Below are 16662 nucleotides of genomic sequence, written 5' to 3'. Positions count from 1 at the left end.
TAGGGAATACCTATGCTACCATAGTTTTATGGGATCTCTCTGTACAGACTATGAGCAAACTTAGGGACTGTTCCTGCTGAATTGTGCTTAGTACAGGGAATACCTATACTGCCATAGTTTTATGGGATCTCTCTGTACAGACTATGAGCAAACTTAGGGGACTGTTCCTGCTGAATTGTGCTTAGTACAGGGAATACCTATGCTGCCATAGTTTTATGGGATCTCTCTGTACAGACTATGAGCAAACTTAGGGACTGTTCCTGCTGAATTGTGCTTAGTACAGGGAATACCTATGCTGCCATAGTTTCATGGGATCTCTCTGTACAGACTATGAGCAAACTTAGGGGCTGTTCCTGCTGAATTGTGCTTAGTCAGGGTCGGACTGGGAGGCATGGGGCCCACCGGGGCTACTGCCCCAGGGCCCCCTCCAGCCGCCACTGCCACTCCGGAGTGCTGCAGGGGGCTAGTGCGCATGCGCAGCCATTCTATTCTACCGCGACCCCAAACAAAGTGGGGTCGCGCCGCCCCACTAAGTAGCGGATCCATGATGGGATACCTATGCTGCCATAGTTTTATGGGATCTCTCTGTACAGACTATGAGCAAACTTAGGGGCTGTTCCTGCTGAATTGTGCTTAGTACAGGGGATACCTATGCTGCTATAGTTTTATGGGATCTCTCTGTATAGACTATGAGAAAACTTAGTTGCTGTCCATAGTAGGGATGCACCAAATCCACTTTTTTGGATTCGGCCGAACCCCCGAATCCTTCGCAAAAGATTCGGCCGAATACCAAACCGAATCCAAACCCTAATTTGCGTATGCAAATTAGGGATGGGAAGGGGAAACCATTTTTTACTTCCTTGCTTTTTGACAAAAAGTCACACAATTTCCCTCCAGCCCCTAATTTTCTTATTCGGTTCGGCCGGGCAGAAGGATTCTGCTGAAAAAGGCCAAATCCCGAACTGAATCCTGGATTCGGAGCATCCCAAGTCCGTAGTAAATGCTGGTGGCAGCCACGTTGCAACTTGTCCCAGCCCTGCAGAGCTTACAATTAGATGGTTAAACTGTATGTCGCAGAGAGACCATTAGGTGCATTACAGGGAGCAGACTATGTAGGGATTGCTTACTCTGAGTGTCTTCCACACCTCTCAGTTTGTTTCCCATTAGTCTCCCATACACAAGTCGCTGGTGAAGACTCTGTTGTACAACTTTATAAGGCAAGAGAAAAGCCCCCCCCCTGGCTCTCATATAAGACTGAGGGGGCCTCCTTCATGGACTGGCATCTGGTGTGGCAAGTGAGTAACCTGTGGGGATGTAGATGTGGCACCAGTCTGTGTCCATGTAAAGATTTCATGCAGTTGTAGTTAAGGAGTCTACTTCTAAATTCACTATTAAAGGAGAACCAAACTGGTATTAAAATATATAAAAATATGGCTATAAATGATACAGAACTTACTGTACCAGCCTAGAACAGGCTTTCAACATTAATAACCCATCAGCTCAGGCTTCATGGATCCAGTTGGGCCTTCCCTTGTGTGTCAGTGGCTCTGCACATGCTCAGTGTGAGAATCTAAGCCTGATGCAACATGTTATAGCCTAACTCCAGAAAGCCCCTAGATTTAGCGTTAGCTTTAATGTAGGGATGCACCGAATCCACTTTTTTGGATTCGGCCGAACCCCCGAATCCTTCGCGAAAAAATTCGGCCAAATACCAAACCGAATCCTAATTTGCACATGCAAATTAGGGCTGGGAAGGGGAAAACTTCCTTGTTTTGTGACAAAAAGTCATGAGATTTCCCTCCCCGCCCCCAATTTGTATATGCAAATTAGGATTCAGATTCGGTTCGGTCAGGCAGAAGGATTCGGCCGAATCCTGCCGAAAAAGACCGAATCCTGGATTCGGTGCATCCCTACTTTAAAGGAGAAGTAAAGTCATCTTGCACTTGGGGGTGCCAAATGTATTTACTTACCTGCCAGGCCAATTCAATTAGGGTAAAACATGGTACAGGTATGGGATTCGTTATCCGGAAACCTGTTATCCAGAAAGCTCCGAATTTCAGAAAGGCTGTCTCCCAAAGACTCCATTATAATCAAATAATCCACATTTTTCAAATTGATTTCCCTTTTTTGTGTAATAATAAAACAGTATCTTGCACTTGATCCCAACTAAGACATAATTAATCCTTATTGGAGGCAAAACCAGCCTATTGGGTTTATTTAATGTTTATATGATTTTCTAGTAGACTTAAGGTATGAAGATCCAAATTATGGACAACAGCATTCTGGATAACAGGTCCTATACCTGTATATGCTGTCCTACATGTTATTGGAACTTTGTCTTAAAAAGACTGATACAAGTAAAGGATCCGTTATCCGGAAACCTGTTATCCAGAATTACAAAATGGCTATCCAAATAATCCAAACCTTTAAAAATGATTTCCTTTTTCTGTGTAATAATAAAACAGTAGCTTGTACTTGATCCCAACTAAGATATAATTAATCCTTATTGGAGGCAAAACCAGCCTATTGGGTTTATTTCATGTTTATATGATTTTCTAGTAGACTAAATATATGAAGATCTGAATTACAGAACGATCTGTTATCTGGAAAACCCCAGGTCCAGAGCATTCTGGATAACAGGACCCATATCTATACATTGATTTATCTGTATAATGATATAGATTTCTTGAGCGGTGTAGTCAAATATTAGTGTCTTGCAGAGACATGTGAATGTACCACTGTTCTTTATATAGTTCTATAGTAGAATATCTCAGCATTACTAGTTAGTAAATATCTGTGTGTGTATAGTAAGTGTCGGTACAGACTGTGTTCCTTGCTGCGGGATTCAAATGGAATCTTCTAAGAGAAGAAGAGGAGAGGGTTTGGGGAAAGTCCCACGGACTGACAGTTGCATTTATTGGTGGATGAAACATTATGACAGATTGAGCAGCGATATCGACATTCCGATGTGCTCATGTGAGTCTATTCATGAAATACTGTAATGTTTTACATCCCCGGGGCCCACAGACTGGAAACCTCGGTGTATATTAAGCATTTTAGATACAGAGAGATCAATAAGATTCCACACGATTAGCAGAGATAGCATCTTGCCCGTGATTAAGTGCTCTGCACAGTCAATAGGCAGATACATAACCAAAATGCCATTGCCTTTCACTGGGATGTAATTAGAGAAGCTGGTCAGCATGGAGGGTGAGGCCTAATAAAGTGGAAACGCAGCAATAGCCCATGGGACAGGGACATAAATCAGTAACATGCCTTAATATAGCATAAGTTGATCAGTGTATTTCATAGGATATGTAACCGGCCAATGTGTTGGGCTTGAGGCAAGTGCTTGTTGTTCAAATTGTGCCTCTTCTTCAGAATAAACAGAGGGAGCTGCTGGAATGAGGGCTCCTACTGTATATTTATCTTTTCAACTATATTTACCCTTTTTTCAACTTTGAAAACTCTGATTGCCATTTTGGAGTCAGGAAGGAATTTTTTCCCCTCTGAGGCAAATTGGAGGGATTTCAAATGTTTTTTTTTTGCCTTCCTCTGGATCAACTGGCAGTTAGGCAGGTTATATATAGACTTAACAGGTTGAACTTGATGACGTGTGTCTTTTTTCAACCTAACTTGCTGTGTTACTATGTTACTATGTTATGGGCAGGTCTTGCAGAACAAAGGCTATGGCCAGCCTATAGTGATTCAGAACATTGAAAAGTCTAGAACCAACCTATAGTGATGCAGAACAGTGACACGTCTATAACCAACCTATATTGATCCAGAACATTGACAAGCCTAGAACCAACCTATAGTGATTCAGAACACTGACAAGTCTAGAACACACCTATAGTGATCCAGACACGTTTAGAACCAACCTATAGTGATTCAGAACATTAACAAGTCTAGAACCAACCTAGACTTGCTCAGTCAGAAAAGGGGGTGTTTCTAGGTCCGTTCTAGACTTGTTAGTGTTCTGCATCACCATAGGTTGGTTCTAGACGTGTCAATGTTCTGGATCACTATGGATTGGTTCTAGACTTGCTAATGTTCTGAATCACGGTAGGTTGGTTCTAAACGTGTCAATGTTCTGGATCACTATAGGTTGTGATTCAGAACATTGACAAGTCTATAACCAATAGGGATGTAGCGAACGGCGGAAAAAATGTTTGCGAACATATTCGCGAACTTGCGTCCAAAAATGCGAACGGTTCGCAAACGTCGCAAACCCCATAGACTTCAATGGGAAGGCGAATTTTAAAAGCTAGAAAAGACATTTCTGGCCAGAAAAATGATTTTAAAGTTGTTTAAAGGGTGCAACAACCTGGACAGTGGCATGCCAGAGGGGGATCAAGGGCAAAAATGTATCTGAAAAATACATTGTTGACATAGCGCTGCGTTTTGTGCTGTACAGGGCAGAAATCACACTACGTCACTCAGGTGATGTTTCTGGACACGGAATGTGAAAAAGCTCACACAGCTAGGTGGCACTTGGTTAAAGACTGGGCAAACAATGCCTGCAAGGGCAACGTATACAGTAGTGGATACGGAATATATTATTGCTGCTGTAAAAACATCACTCAGGTGATGTTTACGGACACGGAATTATTATTGTTATTTAGACAGAATGTGAAAAAGCTCACACAGCTAGGTGGCACTTGCATACCTCCCAACTGTCCCTCTTTTGACCACTCAACCCCCTGTCCCTCTTTTGTACTGGAAAGTCCCTCTTTTCTCTGCACTGAACAGCCAGAAAAAAACCAGTTTCTAACTTAATTGGCTTTTGGCAGAGAGCTCAGAACAGCTAACAGGTGCAAATAAGATACTTTGTAACAATTTTGACTCTGGTTGGTGCTGGTAGTGGTGAACTACTAGGAGGAGCAGCACACCAGTCCCTCTTTTCTCTGAACTGAACAACCAGAAAAAAAACAGTTTCTAACTTAATTAGCTTTTGGCAGAGAGCTCAGAACAGCTAACAGGTGCAAATAAGATACTTTGTAACAATTTTGACTCTGGTTGGTGCTGGTAGTGGTGAACTACTAGGAGGAGCAGCACACCAGTCCCTCTTTTCTCTGCACTGAACAGCCAGAAAAAAACAGTTTCTAACTTAATTAGCTTTTGGCAGAGAGCTCAGAACAGCTAACAGGTGCAAATAAGATACTTTGTAACAATTTTGACTCTGGTTGGTGCTGGTAGTGGTGAACTACTAGGAGGAGCAGCACACCAGTCCCTCTTTTCTCTGCACTGAACAGCCAGAAAAAAAAACAGTTTCTAACTTAATTAGCTTTTGGCAGAGAGCTCAGAACAGCTAACAGGTGCAAATAAGATACTTTGTAACAATTTTGACTCTGGTTGGTGCTGGTGGTGGTGAACTACTAGGAGGAGCAGCACACCAGTCCCTCTTTTCTCTGCACTGAACAGCCAGAAAAAAAACCGTTTCTAACTTAATTAGCTTTTGGCAGAGAGCTCAGAACAGCCAACAGGTGCAAATAAGATACTTTGTAACAATTTTGACTCTGGTTGGTGCTGGTAGTGGTGAACTACTAGGAGGAGCAGCACACCAGTCCCACTCCCCAACACAGCTAGACTAATAGCACTGGGCTCTTATAGTAGCAAAGTAAAAAAACAAAAAAGAAAATAAAAGCAGTCCTTACAAGGACTATTGGGTTACAGGCAGCAGTCAGCAGATGAGAGATCAGCAGCAGTGCCCACAGCAGCTACATACAGAGCACTGCAGTAGAAGGTAGATTACTAGCCAGCAAAGCTACCTAACCTAAAATGTCCCTCAAATCCCTGCAGACTTCTGTCCCTACAATACAGAGCAGTATCAAGTAGATTACTAGCCAGCAAAGTTACTATCAACTGTCCCTCAAATCACTAACAGCTCTCTCCCTACACTAGCTCTTCCAAGCACACACAGGCAGAATGAAAAAACGCTGCAGGGCTTTAGTTTATATATGGAAGGGGAGTGGTCCAGGGGGTGTGGGGGTGGTCCAGGAGGGAGAGCTTCCTGATTGGCTGCCATGTATGTGTCGCGCGACGTTCGCGAACATTCGGTGGACGCGAACGGCCGATGTTCGCGCGAATTAGTTCGCGGGCGAACAGTCCGCGACATCCCTAATAACCAACCTATAGTGATCCAGAACACTGACAAGTCTAGAACTAACATATAGTGATTCAGAACATTGACAAGTCTAGAACCAACCTAGAAACATTCCCTTTTCTGACTGAGCTGTGTGACCATTTAGTGTTTTCCTTCTGGTAAGAGAATGTAGCACCATACATGGCTTCCTCGAATGTGTATTTAAAGCCTTGGCCATCCTCAGTTCTAGTCAAATTTCCAAATATCCCTTGTATCCCCCAAACCTTGGCCAGAATAAGTTCATATATGTAGGGGAAAGGGGTTCCAGAACTTGGAGACACCACTGAATTCACAAATCCTAAAATGGACCAAACGTGAGCAGTGTCTGGCTTGTATCAGCTGCTATTTGTAAAGCTGCCCCAATATTCTTTAGTCTCTGAGGTTCCCCTGGCCAGAAAAAAACATGCAATATGAGCTTATAATATGGTGGGAAGCCTTTAATGGTTTATGCCTTTATAATGACCTCAATTTATAAACAATATTTAAAGGTTTCCAAGAGTTATTTGCACATTACATTCAGCGTGGGAATATTTAGAATAAAGAAAACTGCAAATGAAGCCATAAATAGGTTGCCCAGAATTCTCAGAGTAATCCAAGTATTGTGTAGTACTAAACGCTGGAGAGAAGATGCACACGGACATGTAACCAATACCTGCTGGAATGAATAGTTGAATCTGAACCTAAAGAACCTCTGATATATAGTGATGGGCGAATTTATTCACCAGGCGCGAATTTGCGGTGAATTTGCGCGATTCGCCGCCTGCGAATAAATTCGCGAAACGCCCACGAAAATTTGCGTCAAAAATTCGCCGGCGTCAAAATTGATTTTTTCCGGAAAACGGACACCAGCGTCAAAAACGGGCGCCGGCGTAAAAAAGGGCGAATTCGCGCAAAGTTTTTCGGCGAAGCAAAACGGCGCAAAATCGCCCATCACTACTGATATACACCTTTTATTTTAAGGAAAATTAGCATTTTGAGTTTGCTTTCATTACAACGATACTGTATTATCTGCCAGACCATCACCTTTGAGAATAGTTTCTGTATCTGCCCTTTAAATAAAGCACAATAATAAAAATGCCACCATCCTTATTGTTTTATATAGCGCCAACAAGTTAAGCATCACTTTACATTAATTTATAAGAAACAGGGGTCTTACAAACATTTAACAAACAAGGAAAAGTGGGATCAGAGGGCCTGACTCATAGGAGTTTACAATCTAAAGGACTAAATCACCTCCAGTTTATATGGTATTCTTGAATTGCTAGATTTTTTTCGGGCTTTTTCCCTAAAAGTCTGACTTTTTCGGGCTTTATCCCAAAAAGTCAGAATTTTCCAGATTTGTGCCTGAAAATCCCAGAATAGTTTGATTTTCAGGCTAATTCCAATGCAGACCACAAATAGGATGGGGACCTCTCCCATTGACTTATCTTATATACAACCTCAGCAGGTCTGAGATGACAGATTTTCAGATTCAGACTTTTTGCATCCTCGGGGTATAATAAATCTCGAAAAAATTCTAGTTTGCTGTGATGTTCTTCTGCTTAGGAAAGATTTGAGAAAAGTTTCTAATTTTATTCCTAAGCAGAAGAACATCAGAGCAGCCTCTTTCTTTCTCCTGACAACTTCCTTGACTACTTGGTGGTCAGACTGGTGGGAAACTGACCAGCAGGTGGCGCTGTTGTAACAAGATTCATTCATATTAACAGTACATGTATCCCTTAATATCTTGTAATTAAAAGAAAATAAATAATGAATGTAAATGACAAAAGTGATTAGAATAGCGCCCTCATCAATTTTACATTCCTTATTTTAAAGGTTTACTTATCCTTTAATAAATAACCCCTTTAATGTAGAGAGAGAGATATATTCTGAGACAATTTGCAAATGGTTTGCATTTTTTATTATTTGGTGGCCCTGAATAGAAGGAGGAGTAATAAAAAGTAGCAATGACAATACATTGTAGCCTTACAGATGTTTTTAGATGGGGTCAGTGACCCCCCCCATTTGAAAGCTAGAAAGAGTCAGACAAAAACGGCAAATAATTAAAAAAATCACAAAAAAATAAATAACAAAGACCAATTGAAACGTTGCTTTACCATAATAAACCATAAACATTCCCTTACCTGGCACTCACTAACAAATATGTTATTTCCACCGGCGCCTGTGCCCAGCAACAACATGTGGATGTCTTGTGGTGTTTTCCTTCAGCCAGAAACCCAAACAGAGCCCTGTCGTTTATTCCATTGTGACCTTTCATTACATGTCTTATCTATATGTTTTCTTTGGACTCAGCACATTCTACAAAGAAGTTCATAATTCTCAATAGTCTCAGCCCTCCTGTGTTTAGCACAGACGCAGTCCTCTGATTGTCCTGCAGGAGGCACTAGCACTCTAGCTTCCAATGTGGCACAAACCTAACATTCTCCACAGTCTACACAGTCATATACAGAGGTGCACTTTGCTTTATTATGAGCAATAAAGCCTTACCTCACATAACATGTTTGCTAAACAAGAAAGCTGAACAGTAACAGGCGATGTGTGTTTGATTGTGTCTGTAAAGTAATAACTGCAGCTTATAAAAACCATTTAAAGTTCATTGTGCTTTGCAGGTTTTACATCACTAGGCTATAAGTGACCAATTGTCTGTGTAACATTAAACTAAAGGGCAAATTAAATGGATTTTGTATAACTAGAGATTAGGAAGACTTGCGCCCAGGACCGCCATCAGAAATCGCAGGGCCCCATACGACAAAATTTCCTGGGCCCCCTGGGCTGCACCCACCACAAGCCCCACCTACAGGTCCGCCCTCCCCACCCCACAGGTCCGCCCTCCACCACACAGTAAAAAAAAACATTTGTGGCCAGGGCCCCCCCCATTAAAAAATATTGGTGGCTAGGACCCCGCATGAGAAAAAAAAATCGGTGCCCCCCCACATTATGAGAAAATTGGTGGCCAGGGCCCCTTAAACGTCCATGCCTTCCCGAAGACAGCAGCACTCAGAAAGATGGTGGGCCCGGCTAATCAAGTAAGTGTGGCGTGGCCGGGGCCCCCTTACCCCCTACAACTCTCCCCCTTGTCCCCCCCTGATGGCTGCCCTGCTTGCGCCTGTAGGTGCCATCCTTGATTTGCCCTCGTGTTCTTCTCTAAGGGGCTCGTGCATCTTTAGTCTTCCCCACCGTGTACATACCTCCCAACTGTCCCATTTTCTGTGGGACAGTCCCAGTTTTAACAGCTCAACCCGCAGTCCTGGATTTTTATTAAAAAGTCCAGAGTTTCTCTTTAATCTTCTTCCCTGACTATTGATATGCAGGTTGAGAAAAACTGGACCTGCGCGCCCCTGATCCACGTCTGCCCACACCTGAGTTCCGCGTTACTTTTATAAAACCACTGACCTGCCCCGCCCTGTCAATGACATCACAAAAGGGCGGACAGGCAAGGAAGTCGGTAGTGTGAGGCAGCAGGTGGGGCTAAAGCAGGCAGAAAGAGCTCAACCCAAAACTGCCTGCAACCTGCAAATGGAGAAGCAATGTCTGCCTGAACCCACTTGACCCGCGTGTATCAGCCGGCCCGCACATCACTAGCCCTGGCGCCAGAAAAAGTTACATAGTTTCTGAAACGAAATTAAAATAAGAGGCTTTTTGGAAGTGAGCCTCAGCAGCTGCACTTGGAAACATTTGTAACAAATTAAGATAAGCAAAGATACAATTTATGATAAGCACTCACAGTAATTCACCTTCATTAGCAAAACTGTTATAACACATAAAACATGGCCCTAAAACTCCCAGAAATGGGTTCAGACTTTCATAACCTGCCACATTTTGTAAAATGGACTTGGTAATTAGGGGGTGTGGCTGTAAAATGGGCGTGGTTAAAACATTCTTTTGTCCCTCTTTGATGTTGGGAGGTTTGCATGTATAATATGTGGATAAGCAACCTGCACTTTCTGGATATCTTTATCAGGGGCGTAACTATAGTGGAAGGTATAGGGGCCCCATGAGGCCCTAATTCATATACAATTTCAATAAAACTTTGGTCAAACTCTAGACATTTTCAAGGCCTGAAAAATAATTTGCTATGGGGCCCCGTAATATCTAGTTACACCACTGATCTTTACTATGTCTATTTAATACCAGTGAACATCACGTGGGAAGGTTTTAATCATGGAACAGTGAGTGAGAACCAACCGGTTGAGTTGGTTATTTGAGAAATAAACGTCACTCTCCTGCCCCCCCCCCGCCCCTCAGTTAGAGGAATCGATAAAGAGTTGCAACTCCCTGTACCCTGTGAATGGATGCCAGCTGGGGCTCTAACACCCGCGTTCCTATTATGTATTACTTTTGCAATGTGTTTATTGTTCAGCAGGGCTTTGTTTTGGCTTCTTCCTAGGAAAGAGATTTGCCGAACTCATGAACTCATGAACTTGTGCTGCTTTACTCTTTAACTTCTTACAGCCTTTTTCATTTATCTTGGAACCCCATGAGGTGCAGACATGTTCCCACTTCCCCACTGACTAACCCACTGTCCCCTGATTAATTAGGTTTCTTTCCTCCCATTTCTTAATTATTAACGAGAGAGGGTAAACTCAGCCCCTAGTTCCCATCCCATGATACCTTTCAGCAGATTCTCTTGCCCATAACAAACCATGTCCATGTCCTAGAGTCCTGCGCCGAACCAATTTGTTGAACCCAACCCGGAACCCACACTCTTACCCGCCTGAACCCGCTACCCAACCCGCAAGTACCTTATCCGCAACCGATCCGCGACCCGCTGACCATCAAGAATCAGGAAGTGCTTTTACTGTAAACAGGAAGTGACAACATCGGAAATGATCAGAAAAAAAGAGTAAAACTCACTATTGAGAAGACCTGCGGCCCAACCCGCAGAACCGCCGACCCACGTCTATACCCGTACCTGAAACTTCTAACCCACAGGTTACCCACTTTTTTGCGAGTAACCCACAGGTAACTGACCCGCTGCGGGACTCTACCATGTCCCAATACTTATACGGTTTGTTTTATTTATCATTTTCTTCTCCAATTGGGCGCTGTTTTCGGCTGTTCGTGGACGTGGTTTATCCACCCTGCATCTCATGCCGTACAGACAACTTCATTAAAACAGACTTTAATTGTGAATTAAAGGCAATTTATAAGTAGTGTTTATAAACTGTTTATTTGTCCTTAAATAGACTGTTAAGTACACAAATAGGCAGAGGCAAAATACGCACACAATAGACAGTGTATGTCCTTGTACTTCACTATTTAAAGTGACTCCATTTCTGCCCAGATCTTTATAAAAGGGATGGTATAAGAAACATAAATAACTTATTTTTAAATAACTCGCAAGGTGATTTAAAGAGTCATTCTCTTTATGTCCTTAGTTTTTATCAGCTCAACCCTTACAAATACCATGAGGATTCTAATGCTAAAAATGTTTTTAATAGGGATGCACTGAATCCATTCAGGATTCAGGATTTGGATTCAGCCAAATCCATCTGCCTGGCTGAACCAAATCCAAATCCTAATTTGCATATGCAAATTAGGGGCGGGGAGGGACATTGCGTGACTTTTTGTCACAAAACAAGAAAGCAAAAAAATTTTTCCCCCTTCCCACCCCTAATTAGAACATGCAAATTAGGATTCGGTTCGGTATTAGGCCAAATCTTTTGTGAAGGATTCGGGGTTCGGCCGAATCCCAAATAGTGGATCCGGTGCATTCCTAGTTTTTTTATGTCTTCAGCCACAATTATTATTATTATCGTTTGTATAACCCCAACATTTTCCTGTGGGTTCATAATACTGGGTGATGCTGGTCGTGTGCTTTACTTTGAGGATATAATCTTGTTTCTGGACTCACAACTTCTTCCATGTTGTTGCCCTTATTGGGTTTGAGTTGTGGCCCAGGGTTTTGGAAGGTTTATGTCCCCTCTAAGTCACAACACTTAAGAAATGAATCAGCGGTTTAATAGATACAGGTTGAAGATCCCTGATAAACAACGTATTGGACAGAAGCTGGAAGATTTTGGAGAGAAACAAAGGCAATTTAAGGTCAACGCTGTTTTTCCTCTTTTACACAATATTGCGTTCCTCAAGCGCCAGTTTAACATACATGATGCAATGCAACTGACCAAATTGGTTAATTTGTTTAGTTTGGCCTGATATTGCTTGTTGTATGGTCAAAATGACTTTGGGAGTCCAGTGGTTTTGAGTTGGCTAACGGATCCTGTACTTTTGTGGTTCAGCGTAAGCTCTAGAGACGCACAGGGACTGGGAAAGATACAGTACAACACACAAAACAAAGCAATTACAAAGAAGCTTGATTAATGGAAATCACTATCAAAGCACTTGGAAATAATGGAGTTTAATCCTCTTCCTCAATCGCCCTGAAACTTCCTGTCTCCTGTTTTGTTTCCTGGTTTGTTTCCTATGCCGTATTGTTCTCTTCATGATGCCAGACCGTGTGGCTTATTTAGGTTCTATTTAAAAAGGTCTCTAGAAGTACAACGAGGGAGACGTCCCTTCTCTGGCATGTGTGTTGTCCATAATTCAATTACCTTGCACTTAGATATAAAGCCAAAGTGAATGCAACTTAGCCTTTTCATTCCACCTCGTCCAATTCATTTTAGTCAGAGTTGTTTTCTTGTGTATCTGTATCATGTGTCTGTGGTGTCCTGTCCATGAATGTTCCATGGAAATCTTAAAAGAGAAGTTAACTTTAGAGTTTAACGAGGGTCTAACCCCAATAAATCCACAAAAAAATATATTTGGTCAAAGATGTCTACTGGGCTCCTTTTTTTGTGGGTCCTTTCAAAGATTTAAATTTGTCTCAGGTGTCTTGATGTCCCATCCACCTGTTAATAAGGAAATCAGTAGATAATATTTTCAGTTTAGAGGGATTGGTTTCCCAGATGAAGGGACGGCTTGGTCAGAATCACCCAAATGGCTACCTCTGGGCATTTATGGCCACCTTAAAGGGATCCTGTCATGGGAAAACGTGTTTTTTTCAAAACACATCAGTTAATAGTGCTGCTCTAGCAGAATTCTGCACTGAAATACGTTTTTCAAAAGAGCAAACAGATTGTTTTTATATTTAATTTTGAAATCTGACATGGGGCTAGACGTATTGTCAATTTCCCAGCTGCCTCCAGTCATGTGACTTTTGCTCTGATAAACTTCAGTCACTCTTTAGGGTAAGGTCACAAGGTTTCGGGGAGATTTTGTCGACTGGCGACTAATCGCCTCGTCTTTGCGGAGACCGATCTCCCCAAACGCCTTCCCTCACTCTTGCACTGGCTAGAATGAAAAATCACCAGCGCTAAGCACATGCTGCAATTCGTTTTCCGAAGTTGCCCTGAAGTTTCCTCACAATTGGTCGCCGCAAAGACGAGGCGATTAGTCACCAGGCAACTAAATCTCCCCAAAACGCTCAGTGTGACCTTACCCGTACTGCTGTACTGCAAGTTGGAGTGATATGACCTACCCTGAGCAGCCTAACAACAGAACAGTGGGAAGGCAACCAGATAGCAGCTCCCTAACACTGCTAACAGCTGCCTGGTAGATCTAAGAACAGCACTCAATAGTAAAATCCAGGTCCCACTGAGACTGATTCAGTTACATTAAAGGGATACTGTCATGGGAAAAAAAAAAATTCAAAATGAATCAGTTAATAGTGCTGCTCCAGCAGAATTCTGCACTGAAATCCATTTCTCAAAAGAGCAAACAGATTTTTTTATATTCAGTTTTGCAATCTGACATGAGGCTAGACATATTGTCAATTTCCCAGCTGCCCCAAGTCATTTGACTTGTGCTCTGATAAACTTCAATCACTCTTTACTGCTGTACTGCAAGTTGGACTGATATCACCCCCCTCCTTTTCCCCCCCAGCAGCCAAACAAAAGAACAATGGGAAGGTAACCAGATAGCACCTGGTAGATCTAAGAACAGCACTCAATAGTAAAAACCCATGTCCCACTGAGACACATTCTGTTACACTGAAAAGGAAAAACAGCAGCCTAGAAAGCATTTCTCTCCTAAAGTGCAGGCACAAGTCACATGACCAGGGGCAGCTGGGAAATTGACAAAATGTCTAGCCCCATGTCAGATTTCAAAATTGAATATAAAAAAATCTGTTTGCTCTTTTGAGAAATGGATTCCAGTGCAGAATTCTGCTGGAGTAGCACTATTAACTGATGCGTTTTGAAAAAAAAACATGTTTTCCGATGACAGGATCCCTTTAAGTAGGAGAAATAACAGCCTGCCAGAAAGTAGTTACATCCTAAAGTGCAGGCACAAGTCACATGACTGGGCAGCTGGGAAACTGACAATATGTCTAGCCCCATGTCAGATTTCAAAATTGAATATAAAAAAATCTGTTTGCTCTTTTGAGAAATGGATTTCAGTGCAGAATTCTGCTAGAGCAGCACTATTAACTGATGTGTTTTGAAAAAAAACATGTTTTTCCATGACAGTATGCCTTTAAGTTATTGATGCCTGTTGAGTTAGATTGTTCCAGCATTGATTGTAGATGCTGGTCTTGATCATTGCATGACTGATTGGTTGATTTGGGAGGAAAACAGAAAGATTCCATGAATGATCTACAATACTACCAAACTAGTTATCAGTGACAAAACAAATACAAACTACCTATTTCCAAGAAACAAACTATACCAAAACTAACAATATTTATGGGTGTAGACTCTATTTTGGTGCCAGATAGTTTAAATTCCTAAGACATGTGCTCATAGAATTAAATGTCCCAATAAGTCCATAAAACACTTACCCACCCATGGAAGTCTTATGCAAAGACGTGTTGTAAAAACACATAACTTCACATCACAGATCAGATCAAGTTCAGAGGTCAGTGGAAGGAGAAAGATGGATTTGAAGCAGAGGAGTCTAAAGCAACATTTTTAGGAGACGGTTTAAATTTATATATGGTGGTAATTCGTTTATTTTAACGCTCTTATTGGTTATCGGTCTGGCCTGTGAATGTGCCATTGCCCTCATTGGCTATAAATTAATCTAATGGCCTAGGTTGTGGAATGTTAAATTGTTCTTATTGGCTATAGGTTGGTCTACTTTGTGGAATGTTCTATTTTCTCATTGGCTATTGGTTGGTCTAGCTAGCATGTAAATGTGTTATTACCCCCATTAGTCTATGTTTGAATACTGTAATTGTCCATAGGTTGGTCTAGCTTGTGGAATGTTCTATTTTCTCATTGGCCGTAGATTGGTGTAGCCTGTAAATGTGCTATTACCCATATTGCCTATAAGAACTACTTCTGCAAATGTTCTAATACTGTAATTGTCCATAGGTTGGTCTAGTTTGTGGAATGTTGTATTGTTCTCACTGGCTATAGGTTGTTCTAGCCTGTAAAACTTCTGTTGCCCTCTTTGGTGATAGGATGCTCTGGTACGGAAAGTTATGCTTTGATTATCTGTATATTGGTCTAGCCCAGTGATCCCCAACCAGTGGCTCTCCGACCCCTTGGATGTTGCTCCCAGTGGCCTCAAAGCAGGTGCTCATATTTTAATTCCTGGCTTAAAGGCAAGCTTTTGTTGCAAAAAAAAAATGTGCTACCAAACAGAGCTTCCCTCCTTGCTGCAAGTCCTTATAGGAGCTACCAATAGTCAATTACAGCCCTTATTTGACCCTTATTTTTCATGCTTATGTTGCTCTCCAACCTTTTTTTACATTTGAATGTGGCTCACGGGTTAATAAAAAAGTTGGAGACCCTTGTTCTAGACTGTAACGGGGGAATGTAATAAAAATCGCTAACGGAAAAACTATTCGCAATGCGAAAAGTTATGCCTTTGCGCGAACAAATTTTGCTTTGTGCGAATTTAATATAGCTTTTGCGAGCCCGGAAACTGTTTAGCGACCACTTCCGACAGTGAAAGACCGTTTGCGAATTTTATAGTTTGCGCCAATGCGCAGTCAATGTAATAAAACTTCTTACTGAAAAAGTCGTTATGTTTGCTCCAAAAGATTACGACACCTTCAAGCACTTCTTATAAGTGCGCAATTAAAATTCGCAATGTGCAATTAAAAGTCGCAATGCGCAATTAAAATTCGCAATGCAATAACAGTTTAAGAAACAATATTACATTGCGAGATGTGGATTTTTAGTCTTATTGGTGCGAATTGTTTTGCTCTTTGCGACTTTTATTACATTCCCCTGTAAATGTGCTATTGCCCTTATTGGCTATACGTTGGTCTTGTTCTACAACTGTTGTAATGCTGCGATTGTCTGTAGGTTGGCCTAGCTTGTGAAATGTTCTATTTTCTCATTGGCTATAGGTTGGTCTAGCTTGTGGGATGTTCTGTTGTTCTCATTGGCTATAGGTTGGCCTAGCTTGTGGAATGTTCTGTACTTCTCATTCTCTATAGGTTGGTCTAGCTTGCGGAATGTTCTGTAGTTTTCACTGGCTATAGGTTGATTTAGCTTGTGGAATGTTCTGTAGTTTTCACTGGCTATAGGTTGATCTAGCTTGTGGAATGTTCTGCTGTTCTCATTGGC

The 16662-nt window shown here is 41.9% G+C and overlaps 1 pseudogene; it reads left to right on the top strand.

The window, feature by feature from the left end:
* The first annotated feature begins 1000 nt into the window (after positions 1-1000).
* LOC108705483 overlaps positions 1001-16662 on the top strand; it is a 214721-nt pseudogene continuing 199059 nt past the window's right edge.

This window comes from Xenopus laevis, chromosome 1S, assembly GCF_017654675.1.
Source record: "Xenopus laevis strain J_2021 chromosome 1S, Xenopus_laevis_v10.1, whole genome shotgun sequence".
Taxonomy (NCBI): domain Eukaryota; kingdom Metazoa; phylum Chordata; class Amphibia; order Anura; family Pipidae; genus Xenopus; species Xenopus laevis.
The sequence above is the reverse complement of the archived record's forward strand: the minus strand, read 5'-3'. Positions and strand labels throughout refer to the sequence as shown.